Raw genomic sequence first — 22,836 nt, forward strand, 5'->3', positions numbered from 1 at the left:
CATGTGCTTATGCTATACAGAACATGCACTCTGAACATCAGATGATGGCATAGGAGCCATCCTTCAGATTCTCCTTGTCAGAAAAAACTGCCAGGGCATCCCTCACAGTCTCCCCTGCTTTCTTCTTCTCTTTCTTTCAAGGGGGTCATGAGCCACTTCCGAATGGGGTAGGCACAGTCAGCCAGTATCAGGGGCCCGATCTGCTGCCTCCTGTGATGTTGATGCTGGGGTTCCTGGCACCTAGAGGCCAGCCTCCATGGCCTCGTAGAGAGAGAAAGTTTAAAGGGGCTTGGGCGCTTTATGCGCAGACAGGCTTTCTGCCGCCGCGCTTAGCGCTGCAGCTGCGAAGCTGCGCACTTCTCATGCGGCAAAAGAAAAAAAAAGCCGCGGTTTGGGCGCCCCGTGAGGAACTGCCTCTCTTTTTGCAGCGTCCTCCGAGGCGGCGGTATGGAAACTCCGGGTCCGAAACGGACCAGGTGAGGCGCTTCACTGCCCCCGTGTGGAAGCTCCAACACCTGAAGCACGCCCCTGGGCGGGCCGTCTGGAAGCCCGCATTCAGCTGAATACACCTCCCAAGACTTCCTCCCTGCCTCGGTAACCCGCCTAGGTTAACATTCATAACTCCCTAACAAGCTTATGATCAAAATTTTAAAATCATTAATTTTTCTCCTGGTCCCTACTTACCAAATAATCTATGCAACTGTTTGGGTCACATGGTTGTCTGTCATGGCTTGCTTGGTAGAGAAGGATATTTTAAAACACAGACAGAGCTTAGTTGAAGGAAGCCCATTGATACTTCCATGGTAAGCCACAGAGACTATTTATGACATGTTTTCTTGCTCCTGTATTTTTCTCCTTGTAGTTTCACCCAGGATATTGATGCTTAGAAAAGACATCCTGCTTAAACTCTTCATGATCATGATCATCATTATTTCTACCCATGTTTTCTCCAAATTTTTCCAAATCTCCTACATAGTCTTTTCCATTCTGTATATACTTAGCCTGAAAGCTTCAGGGATCAATGCCACCAGTGCATTATAACTTACATAGCTTTCACGGGAAGCTGACCACTATGTACCTGGTCTTGCAAAACTGGAGAATTAAAAAGCTTAATTTTGCCCATGCACTCAGATCTTTAGGATCAAATAAAGAATAGAAAGAGGTGCTGTAGCATCTTATCCTGTAGAACTAAAATGGAACAGACCAGGATGTAATCCTTTGTATGATTCTTTCTTGACTAATTTTAACAATTTTCCTCCCATATTATTTTTGTGCAGAAAATTGTATTTTTTTGTGGCACCCATATTGAACTTGAGACAGTATAAATCCTAATTTAGAAGATCTCGTTAGTCCATGTTCTCTCATTGGGGTTTCCTGACACTTGAGAAATGTTTTTCCAAATATTTTCAAATATTCTTTCCATCCCAGTCACAAACACTTGTGATTTGCATATGTGAAACAGCCATCATAGACAAGCACTATGACAAAAGGTTTACCTCACTACTTTTAATCTTGAGCCCATACTTTTAATGACTGCACTTATCCATACAGTAATGGAGATCCTCTTCTGTATAGGTCAGACTTTTCCAGAGAGACTAAACTGGGAAAATGAATATGTTTGTTCTTGAATAGAATATCCATTCAGCAATGTTCTTCAGCAGTATATTCTCATACATATTATAAAATCAGACGACTCTGACACTACTTACCATAATTGTAATCCCACCATATCTGTAATACTGGGTGTACAAGTAAGCATGCTCAGAACACTGTAGAATTTACACCCAAAGTGTGGACATGCACTGAGTAGAAATTCAAATCTTGTAAAACTAAAATATGAAAGAAATCTTTGATGAAATGAAATTGCTTCTGAATAATATCTGGAGTAGTATTCTTAGTTTCACATGCATATTCACATGCTATCGTTTCCTTCAAGGTGAGTGAATTAGAGTGGATCCTTTGCTAGAAAATAATAGCAACATTTACTGGTATTGACAGATACACACGAACAAAAAGCTTTAAAAACCTAGGTATGTAATATCTCGTTTCCTTCACAAAACAAAGATTATATGTTTAGGTTTCAAAGAGTCCACCTCTACAGGCACTGACCATCTCTTTAAAGTTGCAATGGAACTACAAGTGCCTCAGACCGATTTGAGGGCTTTAAAAAATCCATCAGGTCTGACGGTTTTTTTATCATATAATTTTGTAGATCTGTCAACAACAACAATCACTGATCAATATACCTCCATTTTTCACCTCCATTCTTTCTGTATATGTAAAGATGGAACAGCTAAATCATAGCTCTCTTATCTAGGATTCTATGTTCATGGCCAGCCAAGAGCAGGTGTCGGAGGAGGAGGGGAGGATGGGGCTCCTCCAGAGCAAGAGTAATGGAGGCACACCAGGTGCTCATCCTGCTCTGCCAGAACCAGCCCTGATCTCCCAGCCCCAAGAGGAGAGCTTAGCCAGGTCCAGTGCTGATGGGATTCCTCTGGTGGCTCAGCAGCCTAGTGTGACTCTGGGGAGGAACCAGCCTGGAGGTTCCCTCCTTTAAACAATGCATGGCTGAGAGTGCGGCAGATGCAGGTCCAGGAGGATTGCTGAGAGACAATGGCAAACAAGCCTCAGCTGGCACCGAGGAAAGAATCTCCTACTTAAAAGCAGGGAGACACCAACCAGTGCCAGATTTATTGCATGACCTTTGGTGTGATTGTTGCCTGCACTGGCTCCCTGTTTTGACTCCTTGTTGCCTTGACTCTGCCTTGGAACGGCCGATTCTCGCTACTTCTGGCTGCCCTGACCCTGGACTGGACTGACTACTCTGACCTCTGTTTTCCTGACTTTGGCTCTCGCTTTCGGCTTGCTCCTTAACTATCACTCCTGCAGGTTTGTGGACTGTTCCCAGTTGCTTGCTAGTTACCAGCTGAGCCATCCTTATTGCATTGTTGGTGTGTGCTGGTTGCAGTCTAGAACACTATGGTCCCTTCAAACCACGTAATTGTAGTGCTATTATCCACTTTAATTTCCATAGTTCTATGGAATCATGGGACTGGAAGTTAGATAAGGCACTAGAGTGCTCGGGCTGAAAATCCTAAACTGCAAATATCAAGTTCAACAGGATGGAGCCATTGCAGTTAAAGTGGAATATAATATAATAATAATAATAATAATAATAATAATAAAATAATACACTATAACTATGTAGTGAGAATGGGCCCCTGAATGGAGCTATGCTATTAACAGCATTGACAGGGAAAGCAAACAAAACCTGCCCTCTCCAAACAGCATTTCTCCAATGCCTTCTGTCCCTTGGGGGCTTTTCTCTCTCCTGCAGATACCTATGCTATGAATTATTATCAATTAATGAATATAGACTTTGATGCATACAACAGGAAACTGTCTGTTGCCAGAGTGGGCACAAATGGTTAAGAAAATACTGGACTACTAGGGCTGATGTTGCCTGGGGCTTTCCCAGCAGATAATGATCACCAATAGCAGACACTAATCCTCTTTTGCATTAGTCTTCCACGCGAGGCCTGCCATCAGCACAGAACAATACATATACAAATCACCCCTGCATTCCCAGGCTCACCAGTATATTAGACCCACTTTTTGCAGGCAAGCATTCTCTGAGATGCCAGTCACAGAGGTTGGTGAAACATCAGAAAGAATTTCTAGAAATGGCCAAATAGCTCAAAACCCACAAAAACTATGGATGCGGCCATGAAGCCTTTGACTTCCATTTGTATATTTAGCTTGCAGTACTTAAGCTTAGCTAAGGCCTCCTTAGATTGGTCAAGAGAAGGATTTTCTTTTAGCTTCCTTGCTCTGTTTTCCTTCTTTTACTGTGAAAAATGGTGTGCATTGAGTATAGATTGTCATGTTTGTTTCCTCTGCTATCATTTCCTGTATTTTTAATAAAGAAATCAACTTGGCCTTTACTCATTTGTACTTGGAGTCACTTTTCTGTCCATTTTTAAAACCTTCAGCCTCTGAGATCCTACGAGTTAGTTCCTGGAAAGCTCCAGCCAAAAAACCCAAAAATAAAACCTTTGACTGCTCTTAACACCTGTGCTAGCATAGTTACCAACAGGATCACACTCCAGAACTTAATACAAAAGGAAAGGAGAAATCTGTCAGCTTCACTTTCCCCCAGTGCTGATTTTTTTAAATCTTAGGCCTGTTACAGACTGCCAAAATAAAGCTGCTTCGGGTCTCTGGAGGTAGCTTTTTAAATGATGCATGTGTCCTAAGAGTCCAGAGGTCTCATCAAAGCCACACCCATTCCTAAGCACCAGAGGGCAGCTTGGATTCTTAGATGCAGCATCATTTAAATAGCATACCTCTAAAGAGACCCGAAGCAGCTTTATTTTGGCAGTCTGTAACAGGTCTTAGATTCTTCATACTGAGCTTATGAAAGAAATTGGGGAGGTCTTATCAAGTTAAATGAAAACTTAGGTGTTTTCTGCACCGGCATTTGGGACGTCCGAGGACGTCCCATTTTAAAAAAGGGGCGTCTCTTATAGACGCCCCTGGGCCTAGTACGGACTCCGTCCGTACAAGATGGCGCCGGCCCTCTACATGGCCGCCATCTTGCGTATGACGCTGAGCGTCCGTACGGTCGCGCCGCGTGTGACGTAGCGAGCGGCCCCTGGCGCCTCGCTACGACGGAAAAAGAAGCTCCATTTTGGAGCTTCTTGTCGGTCCTCGCGGAGTCGGGCCGTGTGAAGGCTCCGGCTCTCCCGCGGACCTACTGGCGGCGGCGGCAGACCGCCGCAAAGCGGCGGTCTGTACCCCGCCTTAGCCATCTAAATCAAATCCACTCAACACACACCCCTCATTTACTTTAGCAGGCACAGTATGTTTTAAGTATCTTAATTTAATTTTATTGCCTATAGAGCTATGCCAGCACACACGTGCACACACACACACACACGCATGTTAATACTTTTAATTTAATAAATATTCAAATCTGTTTCCAATAAAAAACCAATACAATGAAGCTGATGGCTAAAAAGTAGTGAAACGTATATGAAACTTATGGACCATATAGGGCTCTAACTATGGTGCTACATAATGAATTCCAGCTGAACCGCCCACCATCCCTACTTGCCAGGCAACAGCTACATACCCCTGTTGCTCAGGAAGTGACAGGCTGTTTCCTTGATCTCCTGTAAGCAGTCTCCAGCATAACAGGCAGAAACAGGATCTTTGTTACAATTCTCTCTCAGACTAGAAAGTGCCCATGTCAGATGGGGTGGTACTGGCAGCCAGCTTCTTCCCAAGTGACAGGGGAACAAACCCCTGTTGATCACAGCAGTTGCTTTCCAGTACATGCAGACTGGGAAAACTTCATTGTCCTGATGTAACCCTAAACAGGCGGCTACATGGGGTTTATGAAAGCACAGTGGACCCTTGATATCTACTGAGATTTGTTTCCAGGACCCACCCACCCCATGGATACCAAATTTTGTGGATGCTCAAGTTGCATTATGTACAGTGACATAGTGAAATGATTTCCCTTATATAAAATGGCAAAATCAAGATTTTCTTTTTGGAATTTATGTTTTAAAAATATTTTCAATGTATGAATGGTTGAATCCATGGATGCAGAATCTGTGAATATGGAGGGCTTACTGTGTAACAGTTATGAATGTTCACACATTAATAACTGTGATGCAGGATTCCAGCCATCAAACAACACAAAATATAGGTGTTCCAGGGTTAGATTCTACCAACAGTTTTTGTTCCATTTCTGATATGTAGCCCAAATAGAGACCTTCATCCAAAGTAGTTTTAATAATTTTAGCAATAACCACTATAGACTTTGCAAAACCAAGACAGCATCAGTTTGCAAACCTTTCTAGGTGACTGAATGGTTCGTGGCTGAATCGTGTGATAACCCTCTGGGTATTAAGAGTTGTTGGAGCTGTCCAAAACCTCACGTGAGCATCTTTGCTGATTACCTACCTTAACTGATCCTGACATTGCAAGTGTATCTCCATTGCTTGTTCAGTTGAGATTCGGAGCTGAAGCTAGCACTTTGGCATGATCCCCACTTTCCCAGCACCTTTTCTGAGATCACTTTTAAGGAGAAGAGAGAGATATCTGGCTCATGGGCATCCAAGCATCCTTGAACAGCAAGCATGTGCCAGACAAACTACATCCTGCCAAGACCAATATGTTCAGCTTGGAGATCATCCCAGAAGCAAAATGTAAAGGACAAATTGGGCATGAACTGCAACTGTGACAACTCAGAGACAGGTCTTACAGACTTAGGGTCAGAATATGATAGGCCTTCTGGGACAATAGTAGGTTGTGTATGACAAATCAGGCAGTTGATTATACAGTTGTGCTTTTCTTCAAATTTTATTCTGATGTCAATGCATTTGGTTGTGTTATTTCTCTGCATTGAATGGGTAAAGCATTTTCTCAGATGCATACATTGTCTTCTCAAGATTCCTGGGCTAGGCTAAAGATAATATAATAGCTGATTTATATATAGTCAGAATGTGGTTTTATTGTCTATCATTCTTAACAGCAATGACTTTGCCAAGAGGACTTTTATAGGGCATGGCATAGAATCATATCACAGAATCGCAGAGACCACAAGGGCCATCCAGTCCAACCCCCTGCCAATATAATAATGAAATAAGTAAAAAGAAGGGAATAGAAAAAAGCCAGCACTTGGCTCTTATAGAATGGTACAACACATTATCTGTATGTAAAAGATGCCAGATCTTAATTCTAGTAGCTTTGGGTATTGCTGGAAAAGTATGCTGCTAGTGATAGTAGTACAATATTGACTTAAAAAGAACCCTTTAGAGATATGACTGGTATAAAATTGCTTTTTATAGTCTCCCAAGGGAGAGCACAAGGAAGAGCTTGGAAATGCTACATTATGGATTACAACTCCCAGAATCCCCAAACCTGGCCATAGTGTCTAGGACATTTCTGGAACATTAGAAATCCAGAAAATTATCTTTTTTTGAACACTGTACAGGGGTTACAACTTTCTTTCTTTCTTTCTTAAAATAATAATATCAAAAATAAAATTGATGTTCTCTTGTGCATATTGTGCATATTAAGGGAGCCATGGTGGTACAGTGGTTAAATGACAGTACTGCAGCAATTCACAGCCACAAGATTGTGAGTTTGAACCCAGAGACTCCAAGGTCCACTCAGCCTTGCATCCTTGTGTAGGTTGCTAAAATGAGTACCCAGCTTACTGGGGGCAATTAACTTACACATTGTAAACTGCTTAGGGAGTGCTTAAGTGCAATGATAAGTGGAATAGAAATGTACTTGCAATTACTATTGCTATATTGTACAAGATGTACAACATCTTGATTGTGCAATTGTACAACTGATATTCTGCTGTGTGTCTTGTATAAGATGCAAAATGTACTGTTGAGCACAAGCTATAGACAGGAGAGACTGACCAGTACAAAAACAAAGCTTGCCTTGTCATAGACCTCACACTGCGACTGTTATTACACTTAGCAAGAATTTCTAATTACTAATTTCTACAGACTGCACTTCTCATTGCAAAAGTACTATATAGTGCTCCAGTTTTGTAGAAAATAATAGTTTAAACATAGATTCCTATGCCAAATTTTAGATGAGCATTCTTTTATCATGCTCTGTTAAATTTTGCTCTTTACATTATCTTCTGAAAATGTCAAGGAAATTGTATTGGCAGTGTTGACTCAAAATTCAACAGCTGATTCAATGCATCTTTTTAAGTTGAGATAACAAATACAACACATACTGTGTTTTAATACTGTAAACTAAAACATATAGTAACCACACTACTTGATAATGGAGAAGAGCTATCCTAGATAGAATTATGGACTGCTTTGCAAGCAAAATGAGAGAATGATAGAACTGCCTTGGTGAACAGATATACAGGTCTAATTAACCTATTGGTTGATCCCAGATGAATCAACAGTTAAATAGTGCATCTACTCACAGATGAATCCCATTTATTCGACAGAGATTTTTAATTGGGACTGAAAATAGGATTTGGGCTAGTAGGCCTACTATGGAAATGTTTTAGATATGCCAAAATTTTGTAGAAGATGAATTTTACAGGGATTGAACTGTAGGAATGGGAGGGGTTTTATTTGTTTTAATTTGGACATTTTTTGTCTGAGGCAGTATATATGTGAGAGAGGGGGAGAGGAAAGGTAGAAAGAAATACGCACACACACACACCACCTACAGCCTAAACCTTTATTTCAGTACAGCCTTCATCCAAGCCTAAATCTTTATTCAGTACAGAAATAGCCTGGTTATGTGTCACCTAGCTTTCTCCAGATGGTGGGAAGCATTTGCCTGCCAATGGTTTTGTCTTTTGAGATGAAGAAGAAATAAATGACACAGAATGATGACACAGACCTCCTTTCTAACCAGCTGATCTGTATTTAGTAGCCATTGTGACAAAGGCTTAACCATCTTCTAACTAATTGATTAGGAGAGAGAATATTAAACCTCAATGGTTATTTACAAAGATAGCCATGGCTACTTAATCTCAATAGAACCAGTCCCTGATTGATAATTAAGTTTTTTTATTGTCTTTTATGAAAAGATGGTTATTTACTAGTTTGCTACTTCATGAAATAGATTAGTGCCAATGAAAAGGAATCAGATGGAAAACAGGCAGCAAATGGTTGGTTTATTTGTTTTGTTTTGTTTTATATTTTTAAAGCTCCAAACCTAGTTCTATGCCTCAAGAGTTTAAGAAATGCTTTCCATAGTGTGTGCGAGTGTGTGCACACGTGCACCTTCAATTCACTTGTCAACCTACAGTGACCTCCTTACACAGTTAGAAAAGAGCAAAGGATCTCATTGAAGTGGATAATTAATTAAGTACAGTACCACAATATCTCTCTCAATTGCTCAGTGTTAAAAGACAATTCCTCTAATGTGGCCTTCAAAGAGATTCTGTTGCTTTTTTTTTCAAATTGTAGAAATGTTATTTTGAAAGCTTCACAAAGATGTAAACCTATGGTGCTTTCTGCACCGCCATTTGGGACGTCCTCCGGACGTCCCATTTTAAAAAAGGGGCGTCTCTTATAGACGCCCCTGGGCCTAGTACGAACTCCGTCCGTACAAGATGGCGCCGGCCCTTCTACATGGCCGGCGCCATCTTTGCATATCGGACGCTGGGCGTCCGTACGCGTCGCACCGCTTGTGACGTAGCGAGCGCGCCCCTGGCGCCTCGCTACGTCGCAAACGCGACGGAAAAAGAAGCTCCATTTTGGAGCTTCTTTTTCGGTCCGTGCGGGAGTCGGGCCATGTGAAGGCTCCGGCTCCCCCGCGGACCTACTGGTGGCGGCGGCAGACCGCCGCAAAGCGGCGGTCTGTACCCCGCCCAAATGTACCAGAGCCTTCATTTTCCTGTTGTAGGAGTTTTCAGAGAATGTGCCCTGACTTAGGCCATTTGTGGACACTCTCTATGAAGACAGGAAAGTGCTTGTTTTGAGTCCAGTCTCTGCTATCCCTGCTCAGCAATAAAGAATGCCAATAATGATCATCAGATAAGAAATATGACCGCTGTGTTTAGAAGCTGTGAAATTATTAACAGAATAGTGTGTAAGAACCTAATAAATGTTGGTTGAACAATATGCCAGAAGGGGAGAAAAAGCATTGTTGTTTCACCAAGGCACATTCTAGATCTGATGCCTAATATGTTCAAATTGCAAAAAAGGTACAGTGAAGAGTGGTAGGACAAGGTGTGTGGGAATACAGAAACCAGAGACACCCAAATGCCCTTAAGGTAAAGGAGATCCACTTTTAATGATGCAACACAGTAGGAAAAGACTGACCATCTCTCTTTGCTATTCTACCCATGGAATAAAGAGACCAGACACAAATGTATGGGTTAAAGTAGGGCCATTTATTGACCTATTTAATGAGTTCTTAATGGAACTGCCACTATCATCATAACCAAACAGATGTGGGAGACAGGGAAAGCTGCATTCCAGTGTCTTACCGCAGACTACTTTTGCAGCTTATTAAGGACGATAACACCTGGGCCTTCAGTCACAGTCCATAAATTCTATCTTTTCTAGGCTCTATAACAGCATTACAATCTCCCATTATTAAGATGTTTCTATTTTCTTGTTTTTCTGTTTCATCATCATTGTTTTTCTATTCCATCTCTTCTTTCTCTTTTTCCATAAGAGCATAAAATTTGCAGAGCATCTTTCCATGAGAAGATACATGAAAATTCTTCTTTCTATTTTCCCAAGAAGATGCATCTGTGTCTGATTGTACACACATATTCACAAGTAAACCTCCTTTTATACATTTTACAAAGAAGACTAAACTTATTTCATTTCTCTGTTAGAACCTGTGAGTAGGTGGCATGTGGGATTGGCTGTTGTTTAGCTTTTTCTTTGCTGGTTATTATTCCATTTGAGAGATCTGCCACTATCGCTCATATTTCCCAACAAAAGGCAGAATAAGTAAAAGAATTAACGAATCAATAGGCAACTCACTGTAGCAGTATTTTTCAGGTTTGAGTGAATGAGAATTTTAAACATAAACTATAGTAAAAAATTCAACAAAATCATATAGAATATGTGTAAGTATTGACATAGAGGAGGGTGTAGGACAGTGCAGCACGGGGTTTTGCAGTGGGAAGCTTAATCCTTTGCATCACCAGGTAGGGCTGGGAAAGATTCTGTTTAGAAAACCTAAATGATCAGTGCCAGCAAGTGTAAAAACTATGGAGCATAGATGGATCAATAGTCGGATTTTGTATAAGGCAGCATCTTGTGCATATACAATACAAATGGGGTTTGATCAACCCCTTTGCATATCCATATGCAAAGGGGTTTGCTATGCTGTAAATTTCTGCAGCAACTTTCTAATTCTAATTTTGTAAACTTCTTTAATCTTTCAAAGAACCCAGGAACAAATTCATTTCCCTATATGGTATGACATGAAGTTTTGAAATACCTTCAACTGAACAGAACAATTGTTATTTATCTTATTTTTAGCAATTGTTGGGTCGAATTGCAATGTAAATCCTCCAAAAGCACACACTTCAGATGTAGAGATTCTTCCTTATAAATCACTCCTCCCAACTCATTAAATAATCTTAGCTGTTGTCATTGTTATTTTCCCCAGAATGCTTCCTAGTTAATCAATATTATTGTGTGCTAGAGTGTACAGTTTTAAGTTCAGAGTTGTTTTTAACCTTACTAATGAGAAAATATTTTGTTGACATTTTATTCAGTGTAAAACACCATCAATAAATGGCATTCCATTAAATGAGGCTATAAAATGTTGGTGGTCTGTGTATAAACAACAAAAGTGTATGTATAATTTAGATCTTTTTCTGAAAACACACTCATAGCAGGTTACATTCTGAAACAATTTTAGCTTTTGAGCTTTCCTGGCTGCTCTGTCAAATATAGGCCATTACAAGGGCACTCTGTACAGTACTTGGGGAGAAAGTTATGGATTTCAGTCAAGCCATGCTGATAGCTTGAACTATGGAGAAAGCACTAATTTTTGGGATTTATTTTTGGGGCTTGGGTTGTGGGAGAAACAAACAAGTATGATTTAAGTAGAAAGTGCTTTGATTTTTCCATGTAGACCACCAAACTTGATCCTTTTGCTTTCATGATTGTCTTACAGAAAATGCAAAAGCAGATTGGCATCAAGGCCAGAAACAGGACAATAAGATTAAACAATACATTAGACATCTACTGTAAATGAATGGTGCAAAGACAGTAGTGTCAGCCCAACCAGGGAAATGAATTATACCGTGGTCATGGTCAGAATCCTATTGGTTAATCTCAATAAGAATAGGCCCATTGAATCAATCATTGAATGATGAGTCAAAACGTAGGAAATCTGGCCCATAATAGCATCCAGGCACTGGTTCAGCACCCCACAGTTCCAGCTGCCTCTGATGACAGGGAGAAATAGAGCTGAGTTTCATCAGCATATTGATGGTATCCCACTGACACCTCATTCAGTGCCTTCATTTAGATATTAAATAGCATGGAGAATAAGATGGAACCCTGCAGCCCCCCACCACTTAATTGCCATGAGGCCGAACAAGAATCCCCAGTGCTACTCTCTGGAACTAGTTCTCTGGATAGGAATGGAGTCACTGCAGAACAGTGCCTCCCATCCCACACAGCCAGTCCAGTAAGAGGTCAAGACCAATTGTATCAAAACCCAATGAGAGATCAAGGAAGGTCAACAGGGTCAATTAGAGCAACTAAGGTTATTTCAGTGTCATGCCCTGGTCTGAAACCTGGCTGAAATGGATGTAGATAAAATGTTTTCTCCAAGAATGCTGAAGTTTACGAGTCACCATACACTCAAGCCCCTTGCCCAAAAAGGGGATATTTGCAATGGGGGAGAGGAGTACTTATCATATACTTCTGGGACCAGAAAGGTCCTCTTCAGGTCAAGATGCACCAACACCTCCTTCAAGGCAGCAGCCATCTCCTTCTGGCATAGTAAGGTATGTATCACCCCCTGCACCCACCCAGATTTTATCAGCCAAGATGGACAAGACTTGGGATTACATGTGGTGGGCCAAGCTGCTTCAAGCATCTTGTCCACATCTTCAAGCTTCAGTAAATGAAACTGATCCCAGGAACACTGACCAGACTGGAAACAAATAACACATTATTTTAATGAGTTGCTTCCAAGTTTTTCTCGATAGCACATTCTTGAATGTTCTTTGTGCAACTTAATTCCCAAATAAATGCATTCTGAAATGTTGTGTTCTCTTCTGAAAATATTTTATGTCTTTTAAAGGTGAACAATAGAAGATTACCATAATAAAGGCACAATGTACCATTTCTACTATATCTTCCTAGACCTGAATGTTTTGTTACTTAACACTCTTTTCCATAAAGTTGTACCATCTCATTTGCTGCATCAGGAGTAATGTGATAGAAAAGCTGATAGTAGATATTTTTTTCTCCTTGCCTTGACTATAAAATCTAGTTCTATCCACCTAGTCATTCTTCCAGTTCACAGGAGATACTTGGGGGTCTGATCATAGTGCTCTTATGTGCTCAGACAGTGCTGGACTGAATGGTCCCCTGAACCGCTTTATTCCTTTTGGTACCAATCCACTCTGCTTCTTCATGCAATCATGTGTGCAGTAAGTCTTTTTGTTGATGGACAGCAGCTCCTCTACACTATTTCACAAAGAGAATTCTATACCAGAAGCATGTTGAAAAGCAGTTTAGGAGACCACATGGGACACTACTCTTTGTGAAGAATAAACACAAGTCCTGTTCCATATGCAGTTTGTTCCTACTTGTCTAGCTTAGATCCCCTCTCTTGTTGCAACTTGAGACAACTGGATCAGAATTGTTTTGTTGTAATGGTAGAGGGTAAGAAAGCAGACTAAGTAGTTTCAGTGGAAGCTATGCATGTAATGTCTTTTATAAGTAGATCTGGTGTTTGATAAGGAAGGATTTTTTTTCCTTTTTACAAGAAAAACCCACATCTGGATGTTGCAACAGCTTAGATGATGTTTATATGTTCTGCCCATCACTGTTGACATAACTTTTATCTCAGAATTTGATTTTACAATGAAAAAGATCAGGGTGTATTTTACTTCACATTTTTGTTATCTTTTAAAAATCCACATCAAAGCCACAGAGAATTTCCAACAAGTTTCTGTTTGCTTAAGCAATGCCTCAGAAAGATGTGAATTATTTATTTGTACAGACTACTTTCAAGTTGAGGCCTATGTTAATTTGACCAGATCACTGGCATTGTATGTTTAATTGCCATGTAAATAGCCTACAAGCTGATGTCTTGTAATTAGTAGACTAAATTCTACAAAATTTATGAATAAAATATATTCATCTCAAAGTTTAAAAACAGATATTTTATTAATGAGGAATTTATCATAGTTCTGCAAATTCCCTAGCTTTTTGTTAATTGCATTCCTCTCTTGTGTTTTTGATATGTTAATTTTGTTTTGTGTACATATTTTATCTTCATTGAACAAAATATGTTGTGGGTGCTGACTCTACTTTTTCTACTCCACAGCTGAGCTCCTTGAGTGATTTGACTGCAGTCTTCCATGCTGTTAACAGGAGTATTTTCTCTAAGAATGTCGATTCCAGCCCAGCCCTGAATTTAAAGTTAGGGAACCAGAATTTTGACATTAATGATGAAAATAAACAAAGTTTGCCTCACCAAATGATAAACCCTAGGATTCTATAGGATGTCATGGCAGTCAAAGGTGATCGCAGTGCCCTAACTGAGCAGTATGAAAGGACCTCAGTGCTTATTAATATGGTAGGAATGTTATATATTTATCTTGAATTATCACCAGCAGAATCTGTTTCAAGTGTAAATGGTGATGGTTAAAAAAAGTAGATGTAGTTTATTAATAATAGCTATGTAACATATTTGCTACTATTTTGCATGGCTCAGCATTGCATAGTAGGTCCACATATCATTACCACCACCTAACTTACTGAAAACCTCTGAAACCTCTGATATGGCTATTCAGTGCTTCATGACAAATAGGGAAGATTACAGAAGTGTCTGCTATGTCACCATAGCCAGCTATAAAAGACTACACTAGAAGTGATAATTCTAGTATTTCACCAGACCACACACACCAAGTCTCCATAAGATGCGGTAGTTAAAATGGAATCTTAGCACTATAAATCTGCAGTGTGAAAAGGCCCATAATTCATAAATATCTAGCATCCCTGTAAAGACACTGAATGAGCTAACATTTGAACTCAGTTTTGAAAAAAGATCTATCATCCACTGGAAGTTAAAAACACAAATTCTGGTGCTTTTCCAAAGTAGAATATGAATTGCAAGATATCTGAAGGGCAGAGTGAGAAAAACAAAGAAAGTGAAACTAGAAATGCTTATAAATATGCATCTCAAATGAGGAGAGTGGAGTCACATTTAGGATCCCACTATTGGCTTCACATAAATTCACGATTAAGCAATGTGTGTGCATATCCCAGTGATGGCGAACCTATGGCACGCGTGCCAGAGGTGGCACTCAGAGCCCTCTCTGTGGGCACACATGCTGTCACCCTAGCACAGAGTTTGCCAGAGTTTCTTACTAACATGGCGCTTTGCAATAAATAAGTGGGGCCTGGGTTGCAGTTTGGGCACCCAGTCTGTAAAAGGTTCACCATCACTGGCATATCCTAAACTGAACTGCATTTCACCATATTTTATCTTAACCAGCATGGTGTAGTGCTTGGTTATGAAAACACACTGGGTAAACATGGGCAAGTCAAACTCTCAGTCTCAGGGGAAGGCAATGACAAATGTCCTCTGAACAAATCTTGCCAAGAAAACCTTACGTATGTTTGGTTCCCCTTAAGATCACCATAAGTCGGAAATAATTTGATGATACACAGCAACAACAATATTTTTCTCCCTTGCATTTTTACTACCATAAACATTTAGGCTACTCTTTGTCTATTTACCATCTTAGATTGAAATCTGTGTGGATAATAAGGGATATTTTTTTTTCTGATCTCAGTACAATGAAGAATGTGATGTTGAAGGCTTTCATGGCCAGCATCCATAGCTTTTTGTGGGTTTTTCGGGCTATGGAACCATGTTCTAGAAGAGTTTATTCATGATGTTTCACCAGCAGCTGTGGCTGGCATCTTCAGAGAATGCTAGAATGGAAGAACTATCACCCAGGATAAAAAAACACAATAAAAACACTAGTAGACCAGGCAAAAAGGATCTGTTAACCCCACTTCCTGGAAGATGAATTGAAGCACCTAGACTAGGCTCTATAGGCTAATGGTTACTCTAGCTCAGGCTTCATAAGGGCTGTGAGACCCTGAAAAACCCATAGAATTGAAGACAAACAACCACCCAAAGGGATGTATGGTATTTTTATCATACATCAAAGGAGTCACAGACAGAACAGGAAAATTGGTGAGGAAACACAATCTCCAAATAGTCTACAAGACAACCAAGAAAATCCAGCAAATGCTGCACTCAATGAAGAACAGGAGAGACCCTCTCACAGCCGCAGGAGTTTACTGCATACTGTGCAACTGCGGACAAGTCTACATAGGGACCACCAAATGCAGTGTTCAAACACAAATCAAGGAACATGAGAGACACTGCAGACTGGGTCAGCCAGAAAAATCAGCAGTAGCAGAACATGTTATAAACCATCCTGGGCATAAAATGCTGTTTGAAAACATGGAAATTCTGGACCATGCCAACAAGTATCAGGGCAGATGGCACAGGGAGGCCATTGAAATCCATAAACAGTTGAATAATTTTAACAGGAAAGAAGAAACCCTTAAAGTAAACAGAAGAATTTGGCTACCAGTCCTAAAAAACACCAAAATCAGGACCGAGCGAATGAAAATGAAAACCACCCAGGGTGATTGGGATTCCCAGCAGACAATGGGAATCATTAAACAAATGGACACCCTCTAGGCCTTGCCATTCAACAACAGAACAATACACAGATTAACATGCAAATCACCTTCTCTCAACCAACAGTACATATACCCCACTCTCTTCCATTCCAGCATTCTGTGAATATGCCAGCCACAGCTGCTGCCAAAACTTCAGTAATAAACTCTTCTAGAACGTAGCCTCATAGCCCAAAAAGACCACAAAAAACAATGAATGATTTAAGTCAGCTTCTGTCCTATTATGTTAAATAGCTGTTTGTCTCATTTACTAAAAATAAACATGAAAGGACAGTGCCAAAGGGCTACAGTCATATATTCACTTACTCTGTATAAGTCCCACTCACTGGTCTGAAGCAACATGAAAGTAAGTATAGCTGATGGAAAGGAAGTATGTCACTTTGTCATCAGTGTTTCATTGTGGATAGAAGCGCACTGGTCCATAGGACTAAAGGCAAGCCTGTAAGCTATTTCATTCTGCTGTCTGGATTTTCTTGTAAAATGAGTCTCAAATCACAAAAAATAAATAAGAAGAAATATTGAAATGATATCCTTTGGGTCTGTGAAAGCAAAGGTTTTAAATCCAGATAGCACAAACTGTTTCACTCTGCCTATTTTCTTTTATGTAAAGAGCAAGTTTAAAATGTAGAGGGAAGCAAAACATGAGTTTTTCACACTAGTTTGGTAGCCCAGATCCACAAGCCCAGATGGGCTTGCATGCTCAGGTTATTATTTCTCCCCACATTTGGGTTAAGTAGAGGGTGCAAAAGAGTTCAAAGTTCCATGCCTTTAAGCAGTGGTGGCTGGTGAAATGAATAGAAGATGTGCCTCATGGTAAAATGGTAGAAGGACATGACTCCACCTTGTGCCTTTACATTATGTAGAAGCAGTGATTTATTTAAGTCATTTACTCCAAGTCTCAAGTAAAGTTCCACATCCTAGTAAGATACTTTCAAGTAATAATAAATAAATAAAAAATAATAATTTTTTTATTTTTATACCGCCCTTCTGCAAAACCAGGGCGGTGTACAGCAATCATAAAATACATAAAATACAATATTCAAACAAACAAAATCCAATAAAAACACTCAAGCCGGCTTGCCACTGCTGACGTGGAGGAGAGGGAGAAGTTAGTCGGGACTTACATCAGGGAATGCTTGTTTAAATAAAAAGGTCTTCAGACCCTTTTTGAACTGGGGCCAGGGAGGTGGCTGAGCAGAGCTCAATGGGCAGAGAATTCCAGAAGGTAGGGGCCGAGATGGAAAAAGTCCTCTTGGAAGTAGAGACTAGTCTAGCCCCTGGAACCCTCAACAGCTGCTGCCCAGATGTTCTGAGAGTGCGGGGCGGATTGTATGGGGAGAGGCGGTCCTTGAGGTATCCTGGGCCCAAGCCATTTAGGGCTTTATAGGTAATGACCAACACCTTGTATTGCGTCCGGAAGCGAATAGGCAGCCAGTGCAAATCTTTAAGCACTGGTGTTATATGACTGGCTCTGGATATGCCAGTAACCAGTCGGGCTGCCATATTCTGCACTAATTGTAGCTTCCGGGTATGGTACAAGGGTTGCCCCATGTAGAGCGCATTGCAGAAATCCAAGCGAGAAGTTACCAGAACATGTACTACCGTTTCAAGGTCCCTCTGGCCCAGGTAGGGACGCAGCTGGCGTATCAGCCGAAGCTGATAACAGGTGCTCCTGACTGTCGCATCCACCTGAGATGTAAGGTGGAGCGACGAATCAAGGAGCACCCCCAGACTGCATACCGAGTCCTTCACAGGAAGCGTGATCCCGTTCAGGACAGGTGGAACCACTGTCATCCCCGGGCCAGGAGAACCTATCACGAGCACCTCCGTTTTCTCTGGATTCAGACTGAGTCGGTTTTCCCTCATCCAGCCCATTACCGACTCCAGACAGGCCACGAGAGGAGAGATGCCATCCCCAGTCACTGCATCAGTCGGAGACATAGAGAAGACTATTTGGGTGTCATCAGCGTACTGATATCCCCGCACCCCATGACTCCGGATGATCTTTCCCAGCGGTTTCATGTAAATGTTGAAAAGCATGGGAGACAGAATGGCTCCTTGAGGGACCCCAGATGTAAGGGCCCTCTTATCGGAGCACACGTCTCCCAGCTGCACCATCTGGAACCTCCCAGAGAGGTAGGATCGGAACCACTGGAGCGCAGTGCCCCCGATTCCCACCTCTGCTAGGCGCTCCAAGTAAGTCTTTGAGTAAGTCTCGAGTCAAGTCTCAAGTCTGAAAGCCAACTTTAAACAGAAAAAAATGAGGTGGTGTATGTTTTTAGAGGGAACAGCAAACACATTAAGTAATGGGATTGAGGTGTGGGTTCAGATCTACTTGTCAGCCTTCCCCTGCTGCACATCAGTGGAGACTTCTAAAGGTTTTTCAAAAGCTTTTAAAGGATCCTTCTTCATAAATTTGTTGCCTAACCCATTTCCTGTTCCCCTCCAAAAATATACCCTATGCTCTGAGGTGGCTCTTGCCTGCTGCTCAAAGTGAATGATGCCATCAAGTCGGTTGCTGAAAATACACAAATTGCAGGTTGAGTTGATTCAGTGCATCAGTTATTGCCAAGACAAGTCTAAATTGAGTCATAGAAGTGACTTGAGTCCAAATCAATTGACTCAAATCTACATTAGCTGAGAACCTGCATCAGGAGAACCTGCATCAGGAGAAATATCATAAAGTTCTGCCATGGTCTTTCCCCAATCTCCTCCTCCAGCACTCATTTTCCTCTTATGGTCCCCCACCTTCACAGACAGGTAGTGTCTGGAGAAACGTTTGGTTATGTGACCATAGCCAGATGCCCCAAAGCTAAGTAATCTGTTAGGATGCTGCTCAGTTGTCCCTACAATCTGCTGACCCCTTCATGGCTTTGGGGAGGATCCCGCAGAAAAAGCATGGGTTGTCAAGGGGTTTTATTTTTCTTTTTTGCTGAAAAGGAAGAACAGAAAGACATACACAGGTGTAAGTTGGACATATAGCTATGTATATCATTAACAGGATGGCAGCCATATCTAGCCTGTGGGCCTTGTCATACAGAGTGAGAATAGGTTCACTTTCCAAGGGAACACAAGCAAGCTTGTAGCTCTTTCAGTGTTGTTGGACTGCAACTCCCATAATCCTTGGGAACTGACCATGCTGGCTGGGACTGTTAGGAGTTTGGATCCAATACAGCTGTAAGGCCACCAACTTGCTCCCCCTTATTTTTGGTTGAACTATCCTTAAGAAAGCTTGCTTTAAAAAGGTGTAAGCAAACATATTGTGAAGATGTTCCCCAAAATGTTATCTGTGCTTGAATCAATTATGATTGAGATGCAATCATAATTAAGATGCAATCCACACATCTCAATACACCATTATCCCATTCATATGTTAATAGTCTGACTTTTCAATCTTTCCACAGGCTCTAAACAATGTTATTTTGATCCTCACTTGGTAATTAAGACCATCTCTAAATGCCCTTTATGAAAAGGAATGCATGCATTTGCACAGGGGCGGTTGTTATTGAAACCATCATTCCTGTGCCTAATCTTCTGATTGTTTTGGGATGGCATTTTTTCTTCCTCACTAGCAACAACATCTCTAGCAAAGTTCACATTCAGTTCTTCAGATAAACATGAAAGTTTATACTGTTCACAAGACAATGTGGGTTGTTGTTTTGGAGTGAGCATAGCTGAACTTAATTTAGCTTTAAATTTTTAGACAGTAAAAACAAAAACACCCCACTATCTTATAACTCTAGGATACACAGACGCAGCCCTGTTCTCTTGTCATTTGCTCAGCATGCAGTCTGAATTTTCTTGTTCTCCAGGCAAGTAGGGTGAGTTTTGTTACTGTCATGTAAGTTTGATGAGTGCAGCATTATTCCTCCTTCAAATCTGCTTGAGTGCTTGACAGTCACATTGGGAAGCCTGGGTAGTAGAAAAGGATGATATGAATTTTGATAAAGACATGGGAGTTAAGGTAGGTGGATATGTGCCACCTTCCTGGCCTGTGGAGACTTCCAATTTCTTCTCAGCCTTCCCTTGCCAATGCAGAGTGCATACCAATGTGTTTAGGATTAATGCTTGTCACTTGCTGAAGATGTTGGCTGTCTTTCTTTCTACAATGTCAGGTGGAAGATGAAAAGCCCTCTGTCTGGCTATACCCTTTCTACTGGTGATCTTAATAATTTCCTTATTTGGCACTGCAATGTCAGTAATTTCTGCCAGATGGCATAAAGGTTATAAGGCTACTATAGGAATTTTTTTGATAATGGGAACAAATGCATTTGACAGTTTGGGAAAAATATTTACAGTCATATCTATATGACTCATTTTTTACTCTTCATAAAGGCTCACCATGTTCAAAATATTACTTTCTGATGGTCTTCTATTGTTTTGCTAAAGGGACTTGGGGAATCTGTGGCTCACAAGGTATTAAAGGAAATTATACTCATCATTCATTATCAGTAGCCAAGCTGGCTGGGACAGCTAGGAGTTGTACTATATACAGAGGACCAGTTTCCCTTACCTTTTTGATTTTTTTTTAAAAAACCTCTACAACTACATAGAAAAATGGTTTCCCATGCCCCTTTCCTCACTGGATTGGGGCTGTGGCAACCACATGCCACAGCCCCAATCTGGCCTTTTCACAGCACAAAAAGAAGCCACAAAAAGTGGCTCCTTTTTGTGCTGTGGAAAGGGTGCCCTAGCCACTGTGGCTTTTCAGCACTTCTTTGGCACAGTGCATTTAAACACTGTGCCAATGGAGTGCCACTGTGCGGTTGAGAGTGCGGCATGATGCCAGTGTGGGGGCAGTGTGGGGGCAGACAGTGTCTGTATGCCACGCCCCCACACCACTGCCACACCAGCGTATAATGCCGATCTGTACAGGCTCTCAGAATACCCGAGAAAAAAGTCTACCAGTAAAATAAGATGTTGTGTTCCAATTTGAAGAACAGTATTTCTCATTTTTAAAAAATAATGCTACATAATGTTATTTCCATATGTGAAATAATTCAAATTATCCAACTAAAAACAGTCAACTGAGAACATACTGCAGAGGACCTCACTGCTCTCTCAGCAGCTTTTTAACTAGAAAAGGGTCAATTGCTGAGGATTCCAGCCAAGGAACTGCAGCAAACAAGAGTCTTCCCCTTGCTGAGAGAATAAATGTCTGATGAAACAGCCAAGGGGTATTTAATTGTAAGGTCTTCTACAGTTATGAGTGGACCTAATGGTTGTTGTGAGCAATCTAATGGAAAGATGGGCAACTTGTGCCCTTCCAGAATTTGTTGTAGTGTAGTTCTCACCCTTCAGTCACCATTGACTATGTTAGCTAGAACTGAAGAGAGTTTTGGACTAACAACATCTAGGACACACATTACACATGACTCTGAATTGATTCAAAGCATTCTGCCACCTCACCTAAGAAATAATCCTCTCTTTCGCCTCTTATTTCTTATCCTATGATATATCAATTCATGAAGAAATGAGATGGTACACTAAGAGGGGAAAAAATGTGCCGTACATATTAGGTTGCTCAGCTATTGTTTTTAGAGAGGAAATATCATAAATCATATTGCATTCCCAAATCAAGTTCTAAACACTGCTGAAGTACACATTCACAGTTCATAATCCTGTTAGATAAACCACCACCCACCCACTAGGCTGCTTTGAGCATTTTAGAGGCCAATTCTCTAATAATAAAAAAGTTAAATTACTGAGAGAAATAACTATGAAGTCTGTCTGGGAATTTGATTCACATTAGAACACTTATTTCTGAGATTGAAACTTTTATTCTTATAAATAACAGCAAGCATCAACTGACTTTTATAGCACAATAGTCAAATTGAATTATACTAATTGATATGTAAGTTCTTGTTGGTTATATGAATGTTTATGTCTGTGTTGCCATAGTAACATTGGGTGATGATTTGATACTAAAACATCATATTTAATATTCCTCTAATACCATTAAAATCATGAATACACATGTTCTCTGCTCTTTTGCATCTAATTATCTGAGCTGACTTTATGAGATGGTCTACATTAATGGTACTTAAAGATGGCAAACAAGTTAACAACTTTCATTGTAAACTGTTTACTTGTTGTTCATTCCAGTACAGTTTACTTCAAAACCTTGGAATATGGTCCAAAATACACTCCAGAAATAATCCAGTTTGAGACTGCTTTAACTGCCCTGGGTCAGTGCTAGGGAATTCGGGGAACTGTAGTTCTTTGGGACATTTTAGTCTTCTCTGGTGCCACATTGAACTACAGTTAAGGCAGACTGGATTATTTCTGCAGTATGTTTTGGACCTAAGTCCTACCTAACCAAATGGGATCAGCTACATTTTTATAGGTCAACTAGGGCCTCATTCCCACTGACAGGATGAATCGCTCT

This window comes from Sceloporus undulatus, unplaced genomic scaffold (assembly GCF_019175285.1).
Source record: "Sceloporus undulatus isolate JIND9_A2432 ecotype Alabama unplaced genomic scaffold, SceUnd_v1.1 scaffold_12, whole genome shotgun sequence".
Classification (NCBI taxonomy): Eukaryota; Metazoa; Chordata; class Lepidosauria; order Squamata; family Phrynosomatidae; genus Sceloporus; species Sceloporus undulatus.